Genomic DNA, 21,662 nt, shown 5'->3' with positions numbered 1-21,662 from the left:
TACACCGCACCGAAGACATATCTAAAGCCTTAAATTCACACTCATGTTTGTACATTACAAGCTTATAGTCCCATTTATTAGCCGTCGAGGAACATTAATTAAAATTTACCTTTATAAATAAAAATATGCATTATTTCTAATAAATACCTATATATTTTTGAAAAAGCAACACGTATGTCAGGGGATTTACTTGCATTTAGGCTGCTATTAGTTAAATCCTTAGAGGTATATACTCTAAGGTTAAATATATTTTTATACTTATCGGTATATTGTACTTTTATAAATATATGGTATCCATGTATATCGCTAACCCAAAGCAACAGTGGGATAAACGCAAAATTTTCAATTTTGAGACTCACTCGTAGAATATTAATAAATGAATGTTTTCAAAAATTGAAATATTCAAATTAGAGAGTTAACCTATGTGAAAACATAGTATTTATAATCGTCTTCTTCTTCTAGTGCCTTGCCGGGTCCCCCCGACGTTGGCGATCACTACAGCGAAAGCATATGTATCTGTCCTGCGCTAATTTTACGTTTCGCAGCCAGGACGACTGCTTATTGATGTACTCGCCGTAGTGATTCCTGGGAAAAGATGACCAGAGTGGTTTCTCGTTGCCTTCTCGGGTGGATTTTCTGTCGGGGTTACCTTCCCTTAGCTGGTTGGTTTTGGTTTTGAGGCGCCAAAAATTCGCCTTTTATCCTCTCGTTTTCTGCTGTGATCACACCGTTATGAGTGTGATCCCATTGCCCAGGGTTCGCGACGTGGACGCTAACGAGTTAGACTAGTCAGTGGTGTTGCCGGTGGAATGCAACTGGGCGTTTGCAGCATTTTATAGAATCGCATCCTCCAGCAAGATGTGACTCACTGCGACCCTACTGACATTTCGAACCCCAAATCATTATCTACTTCAAATAATTTAATTCATTCAGACAATTTGCACACCTCAATGTCCGATTATATCAGAATATGTTTTTTCGAGATATCCCTGTTGCTTTGGGCTAGGGATATACTCGTATATTATTTTTTTGTATTGTTAGGTGATTTTTTATTAGCTTTGTAGCTTAATTAATACAACATTACGAATGAGCAACATAGATAACTTTGGGTTAATGTTTTGACAAATTTCTTTGATAATTTTCTTTTGTTTATTTGATAAAAAATACGGGTTTGTTAACAACAGCATGGTAATGTAAAAAATCTTATTTTAAAACCAGAAAATAAATACAGTGTGATTGATATAAACTCAAGATATCTTCCAAACAATATTATACATTTTCAAAATTATATGTTTTTCTCTATCCGCACCCAGTTGTGCATAGGGCACTGTATTGGTGTTTCAATTACATCGTATCTAATGTAAGTGTGGAAGGTAAGATTTACATGCTATTTCAGGAACAATGTAATATTTCAGTACAGAGCCACCTTTCAAAACACGCTGATATTAATAGTCGGACTTATCTTCACACGATTTCCTTCTTCAGGATATTTCTGTCTCCAGGTGGATAAAGACCATGGACGAGTATTCGAAACTCAATAGCCACTCTGAGGTGAACGAAATTTAGAACGAGATAAAATTAAAAATTCAAGGCTGTAGAAAATAAAGTGAGATTTTACAATACCCGAGTATAACGTTGAAAATGAGTGGGAATGTGAAGTATGGCTGGCTGTCATAAGATGTGATAAAGGCGGCCATTTCTATGTCACCCACTGACTAAGTCCAGCCTTTTGTATGTAAGTAAATACGAAATAATAATGATTTACTTATTTATTAATTCATATACATGCTAAATGTTACGCAGTTTTACTTAAACCATTTTGTAATACCTGCTTTGCAAATGTAAACTTTATATTATATTTTTTGATCGATTGATAGTAATATACATGGAAACATTCAATGTATGTGTAGTGGTTGTAGCTGTTTTTAAAATTTTGTAAATTTATTTCTGCATGGTTTCTATGTAAAATACATGGAAAAAAAAGTATGTTGGTAAGTCTAGTGTCCTGGTCAGTGGCACGGGTACCCCAATGAGGGCACATTGTTTTTTTGTTCAATATTGTATATAATGCAAACAAAATTAATTAATAGACTATATAAAAAGTAAGGCCTGTAAATGCCTTGACTTATAATTTATATTCTTTTTCTCAAAGAGATTCCTCATATCTGTTGAAATATCTATCAATCTTGATAAAATAAACGTTGAACATACAGCTTTTCAATGTGTAAAGCGGTTACAGGTGGGCGTTTTATTAAATAATACTTTTATTAACCGTTCAGATCAAGAACCTGTACAGTTTGTGTGTTCAGAAGTTATCTTTTAATCCTCTCATTAAAACAACTGGGCAAATAACAACGTTATTCAATTTTATCGGGGCATTGTTGTTTTGTAGATACGCACTGTGGCTCTTTGATTGACTGTTGAGTGTGGATTGGAGATAACACGCGGTGTTTATTTATATAGAAAACACTAAACACCTTTAGTAGGTACACTGTACACTATACAGTTGTTCAAATATGCCTTTAGGAGGTTAGTCTTTCGAATTGATGTACTTAATAGTATTAGAGTCTTATTAGATTTCCTCATACCAATCGTATACGAAGGAAAAACTATACCTGGTATCAGAAAAATGTAACTTATAAAAATATTTACGACCTAGTATAACTATACTAAGCTTATTTCATGATTTATTTTTTGACCATGCCACATTTCCGCGTACATTTATGAACAAGCTGTGTATGCATGTGCAGTTACAAATACTAATAACGTTATTCGTATTTGTATTAGTAACCAAACAAAACGAACTAATCAAACGTCAAGCGTAACTTACGAAATCCAAGTCAATCGAAAACGATAATGATATTTATTTATTAATGTTTTATTTTATTATTGTGGTTTTTAAGATTTGGAATTTCTTCTAAAATAACATACTGTAAATAAACTCTATCTTCTGGACGTCATTGGCCTTTGAATGAGAATATTTTATGTAAATAATTGAAGGAAGACGATTCATAAATATTACACGACGCACAAATTGACATTAGCCATAAAAAAAACGTTGATTTATTAATACACTTAATAAATCAATGTAAAAAAATATAAAAACAAATATCTAAATGAAATATGCCATTGATAAATGTTAATTTTTTTATTTTTTATACGCCTCCACTCGTTTGCGAGTGATTTTGGATAAATGTTAATAGACGCATGAATTTTCATTTAATAAATTTGAATATACATTTTACGATGATTTTCAAAACAAATGCTAAATAAAAATATTCTGAACCAAATGTAAATTTGATGATATTTTTTACCCTCATAAACAATATTTCACTGTAAAATCTCTAAAGAGACAGCATGTTATCTAAATAGTTTTAATTCGGAATAAATTAAATCTATTTTACTACCGAAAATGTGACAGATGACAGGTCGCAGGCTTATTCCAGCGTTATACCACGTCGGACGCAGGTATAAACGTGCAATAAGTTTCTATGGTCGCTCTCCCAGCTCTATACCGGATATAACTTTATACAAGGTTTATAAGTAAAAATGTTTACTATACTGTCCTCATTTTATCACTATGCCCAGGAATAATTTTGTAAGTAATGCCCTTAAAATTTTAAAAGATGCGTTACAGGTAGTCGTCAGCTTACGACCACAGACAGTTCGTAAAACCAGGTCATAAGTCGGCTTATGCAATCCATCGGTATCTTTTTTGATTATTATTCGAGTTTGTCTTTAATCAGTATATTACTACTGTAATTTATTTGGCTCTCTCTATGTTATTCTTTTAATAATCTCCATTTGTTTCTTGGCAGGTTGAGAAATTGATAAATTGATATTTCCTTTTTTGAAGACGAAGGAAGGATTTAAAGTTAAAATAATGCTTGGACACTTTTGTCACTCTTAGCGGAAGCGAATAACCGATCGCGAATTGTGGTCGTAAAGTCCAATAGTCGTAAGTCGCATAGGTGGTGAGTCGAATAGGTCGTTTAATTGACGGCAACCTTTATAGAATTTGACAACATGAATAGCAACATTCCAAATATTTTGATGAACAAGGAAGTTAATGTTTTTTAAATATATATTACGGAATGTACTGCTTAATAGGCCAAAGCATTTAAAAATCGCGTTATTTTGACGCCGCTATCATGTATTTAGTATTGACAACCTTTGTGCCTATAATAGTAAAGTTGTTATACGATATCTGGATTTTTTGTTTCTGATTGTCGAATTAATTTATGAATAATTTAAGCATTTTTTAATTTTTTTTGGGACATTTTATACACAATGAAATATTTATAGCTTTATTTAGTCTTTAAAAAAACATTTTGAAATTAGAATCATCAATCGTCTTAAATTTACGATAGCACTCTTTACACCCTCTAATTTAGTTAACTCTCTCTTCCCGGTGGTGTGTAGCTAGTATACATTGCATCTAATAGCTTTAATATCTCTTTAAATACAATAAACACTGGGCTAAGATCTTAGATACTCTAAGGCTAAGGTATTCCTCCGTTATACATTTACGTATCAGTAAAAAAAAAATATTAAAAAAAACTATTATTACTGCGAACAAAAAAAGTTTATATAACAGAAATAGGAGAAAAATCACGAATACAAGATAAAGTTTGCCTTTCCGTCGCATGTCGCGGCGTATGACGTAAAAGAGTACCGAATATAATAATATTTTCACACACTCTTTACGTCTCACTCTCGATACTAAATGTATATTCGGGAGCGAGACAGGTTATTTCACGAGTCACACGTTAGAACAGCAAATTTGCCAGTACTTTTGCCTGACGCCAGTTAGTAGCTTTGCGAATTTCGATAGGGACAATTCTTTCGCACGCACTGGGAGCATGAGCTAGTTGGCGTTTTTTAGCAATTAGATTTAAAATATTTTCACTTTTGACTTCAACTAAAAACAATTGAAGCAATCGCCTTTATAGGGAAATATTCATTTATTCAATTTTTCAGAATTAGAATTTCTCATTTATTGCATGTGTAAATTCAGCACCGTAACGCGCGGATGTTTTTAGCACAGTAAAGGAAGGGTTAAATGTTCATGTTTATAAAGGGTATGATACAATTTTTCATTAGTCAAGAGATTTTGAGTACTAGATTAGTTAAAAATTAAAAACTGTTAAATGTGGGTGCATCTTTCAATTTATTGATTACGAATATTTAAAAAAAAAAATTTATCAGTATACAGTAAACGCAAAACTTTTTCACTTTGACTGTGTGAATTCGCTATTTTCATTGATGCGATAGCATTGTGCATTGTACCTATCATGTTTTGTAGAAATGTAAATTAGGCTAAAAAATATTTCGCCAATTTAAATAAGTTTAAAAACCTATTTCGCCAGTTTAAATGTGGTACTGGCCGTATTGTACCTAAATATTAATGTTTTTTTTTGCTTCATGTAAAAGAAAATACGCATTACGTGGGCTGTAGTAATATGGTTTTGATATTTTTATATTCTTTCTAAAATAACGTCATGTCATTTTCTCATAAAAGAAGCGGTTTATTTCTGTGTTGGACAGTGTAAATTTTTTTTTACTCAAAACAATGTTAAGCCTTGCAATCCTTTGTACTATTTCAGTAATTAACTCAAAGTGTTTGGTCTGGTAAAGAGTGAATACTAATTTTAGTTACGCCGCGCCGCAGCAAAAAAAAGGAAATAATTTGCATTCGCAAATGTAAACAGAGAATTCTTTTACGCATACGCAAATAAATACAAAATAAAACAGGATAACTCCTATACAGTTTGAATGAATATATTAACATATTTATTTAAATAAACGTTTATTTAAAATGAAGATTTTTGGATCGATTTTTTTTAATGAAATTTATCAACCATTCAAATCTTCAAAATCTATTCAAATCTTTCATAATTTAATAATAAGTTTTTATATAAAGCATTCAAATGTGCGTACAAACACAAGTAAACATTGTATGTTTACTTGTTTCAGGTTTACCGACAGACACTAACACATTAACATAGGCGTATTGAACATTCGAAGGTACTTTACGATCATTAAACTTTCATATCCATACTAAATAAAATAAATAAAAAAATAAAATAAGAGTGAAAGTGATTTAAATTCGAATCGGATTGTGGTTCTTTGGCTAGTATCGCGGACTTGCGGATTAGGTCAGAAGTCCACTCTATCACAACTTGATTCCTATTTTCTAATTGTGACTTATTCACTACTCATTGAAAACGACCTATATTGAAGTTTATTTGTGTAAATCAAAAGAACGCAAATACTTATTTTACTGTAAAAGAATAGCGCTTTTGGTGTTTTTCCTTTTTAATTTCTCTAACTAGGTACCTTGTACGTACTTTTAAATATTTTGCTATTTTTGGTACTGTGCGATCAAATAAAGAAGATAGCTAGAAAATACAGTCACGAAGTTTTTCTAAATAATCGTAATTTTCTTTAGGAGACTTGCGTGGTTGACTCCCATCTTAAGTTTGCTCGTCAGATATTTCTGCTACCATAAAATGTGAAGCAAATATAAGAAACAATTAAATGTCCATATAGCACATGTTTTCCATTCAACACACTTTTTGTCAAAAGTTACGGTTTTTAAGGCCAATATCAACATCCTTGTTATAAGCAGATGGATTCGTGTTCCACTTATGTAAGTTCTAAAGAGAAATTCCATAAATCTGTTTTATTCGATGAACAGGAAATAATTTAGGTAGAATATTGTATTTGAGAAATTCCATGTAATGCGCAAAAAATGTTTATACGTATCTCTGAACAGATCACAAATCATGTCATTGATTTATGCAGGGACCTGGGAGCCGCACAGGATAAACCTAAGTTCCTGAGGGAGATGCAGAACTTTTCTGCAAACCGATCCAGGGCCCCGATTACAATAATAATTTGATACACTCTGAAATTAAACATTGGTCAGTGTGTAATAAGTTTATGTACCTTTAATTATGTTCATGTTATTATCATATCGGAATTTAAATCCGTCAACTATATTATAAAAATCCCTCTCCTCCACTCTATTTCCTCATCTCCTTAACCTTCTTGCTCTTTTTTCTCTCGTCTTATGTAATATATTATTTTTTATCTTTACTGTGTAACATGTTCTCTCATTATATTTGTGGAAAACTTAAACGGAATGGATGTACTATTTTTTATATTTTTATACAACAACTGTTGTTTTTTACCAAAAAAAAAAAATAATGTTTCAATTACATATATATTTCTTTTTTTAATATTGTTCGGTAGCAATACCGATATTTCACAATGAATAAATTTGAAGACACTGTGTTTAAATAATCGTTAAATAATAAATCTGTACTTTAGAGGCTGACGGATGCAAATCCAGAATTTGATGAAATGACATTTTGATTTTCGTATCCAGTTTATGATTATGTCCACCGATTTTGAATAAATGTAAGTCTTATAATAATAATAATTATTATTATGGACAACTTATATAGCGCCATTTTCGTAATATAATACCGCAAGGGCGCTTTACAAAGTGATAATATAAAGATATAAATTTAATTTCAACTTTTTAATTTAAGAAAAATAATTTACTTTTTCATACTACTTTTCCACCACATGCTAAGAATTTATTCAAATGATTTAGAGAACAAGTGGGTTTTAAGTTTCTTCCGAAACATCACTTCACTCTCACAGTTTCAGTTTTCTGCTGGGAGAGCATTCCATGCCGTAGGGCTTGCGACCGCAAATGCACGTTCGCCGAATTTAGTGCGCTGTTTGCGTAGAGGTATAATAACTTTTCCTTTCGACGTAGATGTAGCTGATCTAAGCGTAAGACGTCTGTCAGCTAGTTCATCTGGAATGCAGAGTTCCCTTAGATATTCTGAAGCAGAGTTGTGCAGTGACTTATACATAAGCCAACAGAGTTTGTATTCCACCCTCTGTGGAAAACGTAGCCAGTGCAATTCCCGAAGTAGTGGAGTGATATGACTGAATTTAGAGATTCCAAAACTAAGTCTCTCTGCGGCATTTAATACAGCCTGTAGGCGAGTCATTTTATTCATCGGTAGACCTGCGTAGATACCATTACAATAATCGACTTTAGACACTACAAACGCATTTATCAATTGACGGGCGGCATCAACTAATTTTTGCGTATGCAATTAATCTGTCTCAGCTGGTAAAATCATGAACTTATCGTTCTACTAATTTGAGCGTCAAGAGAAAGGTCAGAATTAAGGATGACTCCCAGTAGTTTAACGGCGGGTAAAGCGGTATTCCTTACATCAGGTAGTGCCGTATCCTGAATCAAATTCTGTCGTCTGGCTGAAGCCATCCATAGTTGTTCTGTTTTAGATGGATTAAGCGTTAGTCTATTTTCAGCCATCCATAATGAAAGAACCAATGTACTAAGATACTGAAAATATAAATTAATGCTATAAATGATTAACAATCACTTAGAGAAAGTAGATTCTTTAGGCTTTTGTTGAACATTTGACGTTTAGATTTGCATCCGTCTGCCTCTGAGGTACAGAAATAATAACTCTCTTTTAAGTAAATGATTCCTTTGAGTTTCCCAAGGCAGTATCTATATAATAAAAGGAACGATCAAAATTCCTCATATTTATAACGTGCTACAGCTTTAGAGATGCCATTTCGCTCTATTGCATAGAACAAAAGCTTTTCAATTTGTTTGTTTGCTTTTTGATTTAACTACAAACGTGTAACGGACGGCTTTGTCGCCGTGCTTGCGATTCTCAACTTGAGTACCTTCTGCCCATTATTTTGCTGCAAACTATAGCTAACTTCGTAATTATAATCCTAGAATGATTTTTGTCCGTATGGGCGGCTCTATAGCGGTAGCGCGTGATTACTCTCAGAAAAAATCATATTTCTTATCGTATTCTCGTTTTATGCATTATATAATAAATCAAATAATGATGTGATATTAATTTAAACGACATAATTTCCGTACCGGATGAACATAATATTAATAAAAATATCAAACCCACATACCATAATTCTTATAGAAATGAAAAAATGAAAAGTTTTGTGGGCAAGAAATAAATAATTAAATCCTTAACATATTACAACAGAGATGAAGAACATTTAAGAGAAGGTAATATAGAAGTCTAGGCATCTACGTGTGTAACGTGGCCACTTAAACCAGCCATTGACAGGTCATAAGCCCTGTAGATGCCTAGCCTATTTTTATATAAACAGCTCCCAGGGAGTTGAATCCAGTCCTTGTCTACAAAAATTTTGACAAACTCAAAATACTGTTGATCAATTTTTTTTCGAATACAAGATTTTTTTACATCAGAGTGATACGGATTAGCCCTACATAAGTCTAGTATGTTAACTGTATTTAATAACATGTAGAAAACCATATTGGCCATTCTACATAACACATAATTGAAATGTTGGTTTATTTGTAAATATTTTTATTTTATTTTGTACAGAATGCTTTTTTTTACCTCGCTTTATTGATTAAGCTTATTTTTCAGGTGCTTCGATATTTCATAATTTATTCAATAACTAAAATACTCTTTGTGTAAGTTTTTTATTTTTAATAATTATCCACCTATGTACACGAGTACGCGATCCTGAAAATATCCTACATTGTAGTGTGTTGATAGTGGTTTTCGTTCTTCGACGTTTATCTTTTACTGGCAGGAGTGTGTTGGCTAATGGTTATTGAGTTTCGTATTTTATGGTTAGTTTTACTCAAGCCGCATTAATCTATCAAGCTGAAGCTAATACGAGGGAACACTTCCTGAACATTAAAAACCCAATCGACTGTGAGCATATTTCCACAAAATGACACTTCGTATCTGCAACAGATACATTTATATTTACTTAGTCGTTTTAGTAAAAAAGTTTATAATTTTATTAATAAAGTAAAGCACCCCACGAAAATAATTTTATCCTTTTAATACATTTTCATATTTTGTTAACTGGGGACGCTCTATTTACATCGTAGAAATAGGGACCGAACATAAAGTCACATTGATGCATTTTCCCATATAAATAAGTTCGTGGATAATTTAGTATGACGCGGAACAAATCCACAACTGCTTATAGATATAAACAACGTCGAATATTCTTTTATCGATAAAGCATGGGGTGTGCAATACATTAGAAGTGCGATTACAATACGGTTCTTATGTCAGAAGGGTACGCGAGACTAATGAAGTGGAATCTTTTATGTCAATTTGAGTGAAATGACACCCGACGATCACGTGTCTTTGTCGATAAATCAATATCGATTATTCACGCGATTTAAATGTTTATCTTGTCAAAGTAAATAACTAAAAACCGAGGGTTTTAAAAATAGAATATGACGCCAGCACAGTTAGTTAAACGGAAAATAATTGGAATACTTTGTAATTCCCGCTTTTCAATAAAAAAAGTTGTTCATGGGTTTCCCGGGTGATATATGTGTGTTGTGAAATAGTTTGCAAAAATTTACACTCAGAGGCGTTAAACATAATTTATTTCAAGTACGTAGCAGACACGGCTACACCTCTGGGTGATAAATTTACCCTCCGCGACATCTCGCGAACCGTGCTCCACTAAATATATCAACGACCGTCGTACACAGTGTTGGAGTAAAAGAAATAATACATTCATCGTTTTATTTAACTTTAAAATGATTTAATAACGAATCTGTCCGTTATTCAAAAATTTTATAAGAAACGAAATTGAAAAATGAACAATCAAATAATACAGATAAAAAAGGATTCAGTCATTGACGTAAAAAAAATAGAAATGTTTTTTTCTTACTAAATACCTCTCAGTTTTAGTAAATATTGCTTTGTCCTCAACAATTTGAAAGAAAGAGATGCATAAAAATATTTAATACCTTCGAATTGAAATGCCATCTATTACGCATTGAATTAATACGCCCGCGTGGTGTAATAGCGAAGACGATTGCCCCCGGGTTCGATTGCCGATGAGGTTACACAAATTCAAATGTAATTTTTTAAAAATGTTTTATGAGTATTTTGAAATGGCACTTATTTTAGATAACCTATTATTTATTGCTGGTAAATTCAAATATAAATATGTACTATATTTTTGAAGTTTTTTTAATCAATAAAAAAGAGTCACTTAAATCCGCCAATAATAATAATATTATTATTAAATTAATAATTTTTTTTGCTAATGGCTAAATAGTACACAGCCAATTCTACCATATAAAACAAAACACATTTAATTTTAATATAATAATGCAGAGATAACTTACAAATATGTATGACTTATTAATAAAAAAAAAAAAAGATAAAAACTTCCTAGAAAAACTAAAGTACAAAACAAAAATTAATAAAAATAATCAACTTGGACGGAGAGAAAGGAAAAATAAAGAATAAAAATAGAATTATAATTGAATGATTTTTTTGGATAAGATAAAATAAATTATCTTATATAATGTCCTTTAACCAGTCATAATCACTTGTGACATCTGGTTATAAATGTTTTCAGAAGTATGTAATTGATCAAAATGATCATTGCGCCACTATTATTTCTTGAATTTGAATTAAACATTTCACTTCATTGACATTTTTGCTTAGCGACATGAATTTTTTTAAAAGTCATGGCGTTAACTGGCGGATAATTAATTTGTTCAGGAGCATTTCTGTGTACCTACTTAACACGAAAACGACAATTTTGGACTTGTGCCATTATTATCGCACAGGTGCGCAATGCATTTATGGTAAACGTCAATTTATTTGGTTCCTTTAATGAAAATAAATTGAGATCGGTTTTGCCGTTCAATGTTTTTGAATACTTTTTGTACACAGGATAAACGGATTAAATGTCTCCGTATAAACATGTCCGTGACATGTTGCACATGACGTGACTTTCACCATACTTTGTGTATAAAGTGCCAGTAGGAATAGGCTCAACATACACACATAACATGTGCAGGAAGGTGTATGAGTAGAGGAGAACTGGGGATTTGTCACACGCCTTTATACTGGCTTAGCACTTTAGGAGCGAAAAAACAGGGCTGACAAATTAGAATAATTAAAATAATTGAAAATTATTACAACTGAGACGGAAAACTTTTGAGGGAAAGAAATATTAAATTCTTGGCATTAAAAGGGCTCATGACCTAAATTTGATGCAATGGATGGGAAAAAAAATTGAAATGGGAATATGGAAATCTAGGCATTAACAGAGCTTATGATCTGCCATTGGCTGGTTTGAGTGGCCACTTTATACACGGTGTTATACTCTATATATACACTGTGTAACATTCACCATTCTGTCTATGTTTAAAAATCCACGTTTCCCTAATTCTTCCATCTGTTGACTTTTCCTTTATCAAAAATGTTTTCCCTCCCTGTTGCAATAAATTGAGATGTAAATAACTTCCAAGGGAGGAAGCTTGTCTACAAACATTTGTGCAAACTCAAAACATTGCTGGCTTATGACCTGTCATCGACTGGTTTAAGTAGCCGCTTTACCCACACCATTCTGCTCTGGATTTTACATCCATGTTTTTAAAATTCTTTTATATGTTGATATTTGTAAAGTAAGAGAGCTTAAATCATAGAATTAAAAATAGTCCAGAAACCGCATACGAGCATCAAACAGAAGGCGCCTAAACTACTCATAAATAAGAAGTTTTACGTTTTGACCCATTAGTTTCTTTATAGACGTCGCTCAGTACGCAACTCCTGATTTGAATTCAACTATGCCGTATTGTCTCCTTTTAAAGTGTAGAAATACTGCTAGGATCTTAAAGAAATAGGATGGGATCACATTTCATTCGTAATTAGCAAATGCATGTGTAAGTAGCAAATACATTACCGTAAAACGCTGCAACTTTTCCTACCGGCCACAACTTTTCCTGTTTCGTTACGATTACGATATTTCGCATTTGATTGGCTTTTTCTCACTTTTTACCATTTGGTAGTAATTTTTCATTGTCCTGGCAACACCTTTTTTATTTTTCATAACGCCAACTCCATTGTTGCGCTCTCAGTTGAGCGATGAATGTCGGCAGGAGGAGTCGTGAAATTTTGGTCTCCTAAAACTTTTAAAGTTCAAGAAAAACCAAAAGTGTTTTTGAAAAGTAAAACCGTCCCGGGGTAAGAAAATACTGTATATTTTTCGTATTGTTTGATACTTTTATCAAAAGTACACGATTTCATCAAAAAAACTTGCTAGGCAATGTTGTGCAGTGTTTTGAAAACACGATTTGTACTTTTTGCCTGGTTCTAGGGTTATCACTAGTAGTCAACGTGCTTTATCTTAAATTTGATTTTTTCATTTAATTTAATTTTTTTATTAAACGAAATTTGAATTTATTTGACTTTATATAATTTACCCGGATAAAGTTTTTTTCGTTTATTTCTAGTAATACAAATAAACTTTTAATTATGATTTAAATATGACACACTACTTATATAAGTGTTCGAAACATAACTTAATTCAAAGTTTATCTCTATCGATGATCGTTATAATAAGTTTACAAAATATCTCAAATCTATTGATAAAACGGTATTTCGAGGACAAATTGAATACTAAAAATTATGGAAATCTTAATTCTATTGCAGTTATGTGAAAAATGGCAAACAATCAACAGCGAAGAAGGCGTAGAGTAGGAGCTCGTAGTTATTCTGATTACTCGAAGGAAATGCTGGAAGTTGCTGTAGATCTCGTTCGAAGAAAAATTATTTCATCATACGAAGCAGAAAAGCAGTTTGGGATCCCACGTCGGACAATTAGCAACAAAGTCAAAAGCGTACATAATAAACCATTTGGTCGACCTACAGAGTTTTCAACTGAGGAAGAAGCTCACATAGCGGACGTGGTGAATATTTCAGCAGAATTTGGTTGTTCTCTTTCTCTTTTAGATTTGCGTATTGTAGTTTACAACTACCTTTTAAAAAGTGGAAAATCTGCTCTTTTTAAAGGAAAAATGCCTTGTGAACGCTGGGCCCGTTTTTTCTTAAAACGACACAATTTTTCACAAAGGGCAACACAAAATATAAAACGAAGCAGTGCTGCAAAAACAGTAGAGGAAATGGACGAATACTACAGAAATTTGAAAATGACTAAACGAAAAAGAACTTCTCAAGGCCAATCATCCAAAATAAGAAAACAAAAGAAACATGTGTACAACAGCGACTCAAGCCCGGTGTCGGAAACTTCTTTTCATGCTGCAGACGACTCCGACTACGAAAATTTTGATACTTATATTGCGTCATATTTACAAGAACAAGAAGACTTTGAACAAGAAAGCATAATATCCCCTTTCGAACTGAGTGACATTAATGTTGACGTGAAAGATTGTCATGAATTTCAAGAAAACAGCCGGATAATAGCTAAATTCGCTGCGAAAAAGAGCACTAAGCACTTTGTAGGGAAGGTTTTATCAATAAATGAAAAAATTCCCACAGTGAAATTTACACGAAAAGTCAAAAATTCTAAGCGTGATAAGGGATCAGTCTTCATCTACCCTAGTATTGAAGATGTATGTGCTGTACAAGATTTAAAAGATGTTATTGCAGTATTACCTGATCCCCAAATTTCCCGACGAGGACATTTCATATTTCATTTAAATCTTAATAAGTATAACATCCAATAAGTAAAAATGGTATTACTTACCTAACTAATAAATCAGACGAATATTTTCACAATCGTCTTGGTCAATCTGTCGAAATATTTCCCTTATCGTATTTTGAGTAATTATTTTAATAATTTTGTATTTTGTTTGAGATTTTTTGAAAATATTTCTTTTCTTTTGGGTACCTAAAGATGTACCAAAATATTTGATTTTATAGTTTCCGTACCTAAAGTTAGTAATATAATAATGTTCCTATTCACAAATAGGATATTTTGTTATAAACATGCTAATTTTATACTTAACGGTATTTTCAGCAAAATAAGACTATTATTAGCTTGTTTGGTTTTAAGCATATCTAGTTTTTTTAAATATATTCTTAGTGGTTTCTAAAAGTAAAAAGTAACGATGTTGGTTAAACAGTTAGCTATTTTTGTTTTTCGTTTTATTTTTTACGTATGTTTGTTTAGTGTCATAGCTTTTAATATTGTTCCTACTTTGTGTTGCTGAAATTTTAATTACCTGCCTAAAAAGTAACTTTAGGTTTGAGAGAGAAGACTACCTTTTATTATAGATATAATAGACTGATATTAATACCTACTGTTACCAACTTTATTTAGATTTACTTCTGATTATTTGTTTAACTTAGGAAAAAATAGAAATAAAAGTGGAAAAAAAAAATCTTTTTTTGGCACAACCCTACACTTACCGACATGTTTGTATGGGAAGTTTGTGGTACCTGCTACAACTTTCCCCATTAGCTGTGAATAAAAATCTATTTCCTTAATGGCAATAATTTGACTGCCGGGGTCAAGCACAGCGACTCTTGCATATGGAAAAAAAATACTATAAAGAGAAACATTATATTTACTGAGGTATTCTTCGAGGCAAAGTTGCGCCTTTTGCACACAACTTTGCCTACGACTTTGAATGCATGTAATTAGGAAAACTTGCAAGATTTAAAAGGATTTGGAACTTATACGGCTAGGCATTAGGTCCGTCTTCCATCTAAAACGCATTAACAGCCATAATAATAAATAGGTTCAGAGATATCTACAAAAAAAGTCAAAATTGCGGCAAAGTTGCAGCGTTTTACGGTACTTAAAATTTGAATGATTTTTTCATTTGTCAGATTGTCGAAAAAATCAAAACGGACATTTCGTAAGTGTTGCCATAGTATTTTTTTTACCCTACTTTGCTCATCTAATGAGAGAACAAATGAAAATTCGACCTCGGATTAAACAACTCTGTTGGACATTAGACCGACATTTTTTTAAAATCATCAATTGTTATTTAAGATGATATGAAATTATCAGTTTTATGTAAAATAAAATTTGTTTTCTTTTTTAAGTTCAAAGTTCATTAATTCAATTACTCTTATTAAATGACCGTTTACTTATCTACTCTGTTGTGTCAATCAATATTTCCGCGTGCACAATAAAATTTTAGAGAAATGAACAGATTGCTTTTTTTTTACCTTACAATTGTGCTATGATTTTATTTTTTCCATCGTGCAACATTACGCGGCGACATCACGAATGCGCGCGGCAAAAGTGATGCATAGTGGGGGAATTATTGGACACAGTCCGATGTATTCAAATATGATTCTACGCTCCTTCTGAACTATCTTTAATTCTATGGCTTAAACTTTATTTGATGTGGGTGAGGTTGCCTTTTTCTAAAAAAATATACATGTATATTGGTATAACAAAGTAAATAAAATGACAAAATGTATAAATATTACAGGCAGTATAATATTTTATATAAAATAAGTTCATAATATAAAAAGTAAACCGAAAATAATTATCGAAATTGTTCTAAAAGTATCCAACAAAAATTTAAATGTTGAAATGAGAAATATTTAGATATTTTAGTTGAGTACCACCTACCTACCCACGCAAGGCTTCCAAATACTTATTTTTACTGTTACCACCTACCTAACCTAGCGTACCTACGCCACAATTTGAATAAAGAATTCGCCAAATTTTATTTTTCGAAAAAACGAAAGCCGCCATTTTCTAGTCCCTGTAGTCGCGTAGTCCACGCTCCCGTGAGGCGTGCTAAATTTTATTACATTTTATATTGGAGCGGAAGCAAAGGCGAAAACTTTACAAGAATCTCCTGCTGGGGAAGTCGTTCGGAACATTTCTATTTCATTAGTTGACCTTCCATTATTTAATTGAACGGAATTAGAGGTCTACAAGGGGCTTTATTGGATGCTGAAATTAAACTTTGCAATTAAAACCCTGCACGAAGACTCTCAGGTAAGTTGTATTAAGTTGTGTTACCTTAAGAGTTGAAAACTTAATTGACAATAAAAGAATGCGTTATTTTCATGCGATAAGTAAAACCTAAAAATGCTGCGTCCGTTTATTTTTTTGCGGTAAAGACTCCATAATATTATATTTTATTTATTTAAATCTTAAAGTAGGGCACACATATCATACATATTGTTATGTGTGTTCTAATAATAACATTGCAAATATATTTAATTTATAAATTGTTTATCACATATGTCTTGACCATTATTTTAAATTTTGATATGTTTTTTTCTTCATAAATATTTTTTTCCATTTTGTAATACTTTTTAATTGCTTTAAATAAAATTGAATTTTGTGACTTTGCCTTTTTCCTAAATGGAAGTCTAATTTTGTTCTTTTCTCTAGTATTGTGATCGTGTTCATGCTGGTTCCGATCATTTTTTTTCCAAAATTCTGTTTTTTTATTAGAGTTTATAATTTTATGAACAAATATCATTGTATTGTAAAATATTATTTGTTTATATGTTAATAATTTCATTTCATTTACCATCGACTTTACCCTCGTATATCTGTTTTTTTTTTTCAAAATGATTCTAAAGGCTTTATTTTGTAATACAGTTAGTTTATCTATGTTTTCTTTGTTTGATAAAAATAAAATGCTACTACAGTAGTTAACGTGTGGTTCAATAATTGCTTTGTAAATAGTTTTGCAGGAGTCCTTATCAATAAATTTTATGATCCTTCTCAAAATTGATATTTTTTTTATATCAAAAATATTAACCAAAAAATTAGTTAAGTATTTTCTGTAATGCTTTCTATATGCTTACCTAACGACTTTTGAATCATGTTATTCTAAAAAATCATGTAAACTGTGACTTAAAAATTTTCACATAAACGTTTTTGCGATCTTTGATCATTTCAATTATAAGGCCTTTTTTAATTATATAATAAAGTACACGGCAAGAACGGGCCCATTAATGACAGGAAAGCAAAACGACGAATAACAACCTCATAAGTGAAACTCTGGGTACATGTTATAATAAAATAAATAAAACAACTTTGTTTTTAACCACTAATTTTTATTTTTCACCGACCGGTTTCAAAGCAAACAAGCTTCTTTGTCAAACTTTACGTAACTAATGAATTGATTCCTTTTTATTTTATTTCTATCATGTTCACTAAATATTACACGTGGACCCAATAAATCAAGTGGTTTTTTCTTACACGGGTGGTAATTTGATATCATTATTTTCGAAGTAAGCCAGGAGAGGACTTAATGAAATATTGTTTATTTGGTTATTAATTATTGTTTTCTTATTATGAATCGCTTTTTTAATTTCTAAGATTTCTTAGTTGTCTAATTTTAATATTTTATTTTCAGCATGAAGTACTTTTAATCCAGTGTCTTTATTGAAGTTATGATTATTTTCTATCAGATGATTTGCGAATTCAGAAAAATTATTATTATTTAAGCATCTTAAGTGTTCTTTAACTCTAATATTAAAGTTTTTTTTAGTTTTTCCAAAATTAGTGGTAAAAAAATTAGTGGTATAAAAACAAAGTGGTTTTATTTATTTTATTATAATGAATAACCACAAAGTTAGTGCTCAAATATAAACTTTAAATCTGGGTACTTGTGTTTAATAAAATGTCCATTTTGATATATCTCTCTTATTTATTTAAACGATGAAGTTGTACTTTTCGTGGTGTTCAAATTGACATTTTCACATCGGATTTCGTTGGTAAAATTTGTAGAAATATGCTGGATTTTAAAACAAAAATATTCATCCTTACTATGCGAATAAACATTATACGAATGAAAGTGATGACAATACTATAATAAATCTGTTTTACTGTATAAGAAAGAGCACGAGAATAGAACTTGTAACAAGGAAGACAGAGACGCTGTTTTGTGGCCGATGTTTGTGTGTAAGAGACAAAACCAAAAGAAGAAACTCGTTCAATCAGTCGGTTATTGGCAGCTAGCGGGAGGGCAGTCTACTTAAATTACCGGCGGATTTATGATTTTTAATTTATTTTGCTATATACAGGCCCTTATAAAATTATAATTTTTATAAATGATGGAAAGAGGAATTATTGAATATTTTGTCTCTATGTTTTTAAACTCAAATGTCAGAAACTTCAGAATATTCTGTCTTTTGCTTGAGGAAACACGATGTTACATTATCGTAAAAAGGAATTTTGCAGCACAGCCTTTGAAGAGTTAAGGATAAAAAAATGGCACTCACATCTCTAAAATCGAATAAAAAACAATGGGCACGTTTAACCGTTTTTTATTGAACACTTTATATACATATACAATTTATAAACATATACGGGCAGACATATTGCCTTAAGGCAATTTGCAATTCAACCATTAATATTTTGTTTTAAAAAAAAATTGCCGACTGGAAACTGGAAATCAACCTGCGTTTTGTATCTTGGACCTTTGCTCCGTGAACCTCGACATTACAACGGGAAAGGTTTCACAACTTGCATTGTTTGTTTATAATTTCTCAGTAATTAGTCTCATAATAATATTATGATTATAATTAGAAACACAGATGTTATGATTTCAAATTTTTAAAATCAGTGCAGAGGAATACGTACTTACATATATTAAGAGATTTATTTTAACTTTGTTTTGTCGGCTTATGGGATACATTGAATAGTTTTATTATTTTAGTTTTTTTGTATGCAAAATATGTATTTTATTTTTATTTATTCTTTGGATAACAAAAAGTCATACAAAAAAACAATAAACGCATTTCAAAAATAAATAGACCAATTAAGTTTTAATAAATTAGTTACGTATCTACTTATACATAACAAAAATACAATTTATAAAATACGAGATATTAGCTAAAAGAAAAAATATCTAAAAATAATAAATGCAATATATAAATCTCTTATATTATCATCAATCCCCTTTCCCCACTCATCGGTGCATAAAGCGATGCATTGGTAAACCGTATGCCGCGTATTTCGATCGTCTGTTACATGAAGGTGAGGTGATCAATTTTACATAAATATGTGTACATATAAAAGACTGATCAGGGTCAGGACAGGATTCTTTGCACATAATCTGAGTCTTTTTGGTATTAATAGTAGACCCAGACGAGTAGTTTAGTTTTCCTGCAGTTTGTTACAAATTTTCTGAAAATCACCAACACACTTTTTCAGAAGACCCGCGTACCATTTAACATCCACCGCGGACGCACATTCTCCTTGGCCCCTAGAACAGACTTTGCGAACAACAAAATTGAAGTCTTGAGAGTTTTTCACTGACTCTCAATGTAATCCATTGGAACTAAGGAGTTGTGACCACCATTTGTGTTTTCCAGATTTGCTTGAAAATTACTGTTAAAATGTTGTTTGGTGGCGGGAATTTCCAGCTTTTCGACGTCGATGGGCTTTGGCATATTTGGTTTAGCCATGCGGTGGAGCTTAAGGCGAATTTTCCCAACGAGCAGCTCGTGGTCGCTATATAAATCGGCTCCGCGATAAGCCCCAAAGTCAAGCAATTCCCGCCTCTGTGTTTATCTGTAGAGTAGGTGGTCAATTTGAGATTTAGTGCGTCCCTGGTGAGGTCCATGTAAACTTGTGAATGTTTGTATGAGGAAAGATATTACCGCCAATGGTGAGCTCATTTAGAGTAGTTCATTCTATAAGTTTCACGCCATTTTAATTAGTACTACTAAGACTATGGTTTTCCATGATTGCGGGTCCAACTTTAGGGTTATCGCCTACCCAGCATTAAGGTCACCAATGAAAACTACACGGTCTAGTCTGGGTGACCTAGATAATGCAGAGTTAAGCAAATCATAAAAGTGGTCTTTGGCAGAGGCGTCATCCTCCCTAGGAACATAGCACTGAAAGACAGTGATGAAGCCATGCGTCTTGAAAGTAGTGCATATCAGCCGTTACGAGATCGGTTCCCACTTCACAAGGCAGCGAGATACCTTCTCCAACATCAATTAACTGATTCACAAACAAAACTTTATTCTTTGTCGACCTGGACACAGATAATAAAGTCATGTTACCATTATTAAACTAATACATAATTATATTCAAACTATTATGTTTCTAGTCTCTTTATGGTTCCGCAAAACTTTGCGAAATTGCGTTTTAATCAAAATGTTGAGTTTATCTAACAAAACCGCACCGGAAATAATTATTATTAAAGCAATTAACGCACGGAAAACTTTCGTGAAGAGGGAAAATTTAATCTGGAGAAAGTGGCGCATGGCGGTCGGTGGTGGTACACTGAACATATTATATGGGTAGGTACTGTACACTTGCTTACGTTAACACTAATGAGCATTTAACTTTACCGACTTGACAGTGACTTAATATTACCGAGGCGTAGGCGCCTGCAGAAATCTTCAAAGTTAATTCATCTAGTAGGTACCTATTTAGATGAACATAGGTACGAAAAGTTTATTATTTACCTTGCTTATAATACTCGTATACAAGGTTTATATTTAAAAAGTGGATTTTTCTGCAATTAAATTTTCTTTTAATTAATCTAAACTGTTGGGATCAGGAGGGATAAACTAATGTGGGCCGGATCAGGAACTTCCTAGCATTTACTCATGTGAAGAAGAAACCACTTAAAACTCTTCAGGAGAAGCCGGCCTGTTGGCAATAGTCAACAGGGCTTCCGTTCCACTAGAGGAGTGTTCGGTATTTTCTTCCCTTATTTGGTTTATTTTACCAATTGTCTGCGCTATATTGACCATGTATGATACTACCTCTTGTGTGAGTTCTTTATTACCTATCACCGATGAGATGTCGCGTAGATCTTCACCCAGGCATTTGCATCGCGCCTCCAGCTGTTGTCT

The 21,662-nt window shown here is 32.1% G+C and overlaps 1 long non-coding RNA gene across 1 annotated transcript; it reads left to right on the top strand.

Annotated features, from left to right (window-relative positions):
* Nucleotides 1-12,971: 12,971 nt before the first annotated feature.
* On the top strand, nt 12,972-14,531 carry LOC148275724 (uncharacterized). The gene is made up of 2 exons (XR_015823949.1): nt 12,972-13,079; nt 13,548-14,531. It is a non-coding gene; the product is annotated as an uncharacterized LOC148275724 (long non-coding RNA).
* Nucleotides 14,532-21,662: the final 7,131 nt, after the last annotated feature.

Source organism: Micrasema longulum, unplaced genomic scaffold, assembly GCF_059751315.1.
Source record: "Micrasema longulum isolate JH-2025_06_02 unplaced genomic scaffold, ASM5975131v1 h1tg001354l, whole genome shotgun sequence".
In the NCBI taxonomy this organism is placed as follows: Eukaryota; Metazoa; Arthropoda; class Insecta; order Trichoptera; family Brachycentridae; genus Micrasema; species Micrasema longulum.
The sequence above is the reverse complement of the archived record's forward strand: the minus strand, read 5'-3'. Positions and strand labels throughout refer to the sequence as shown.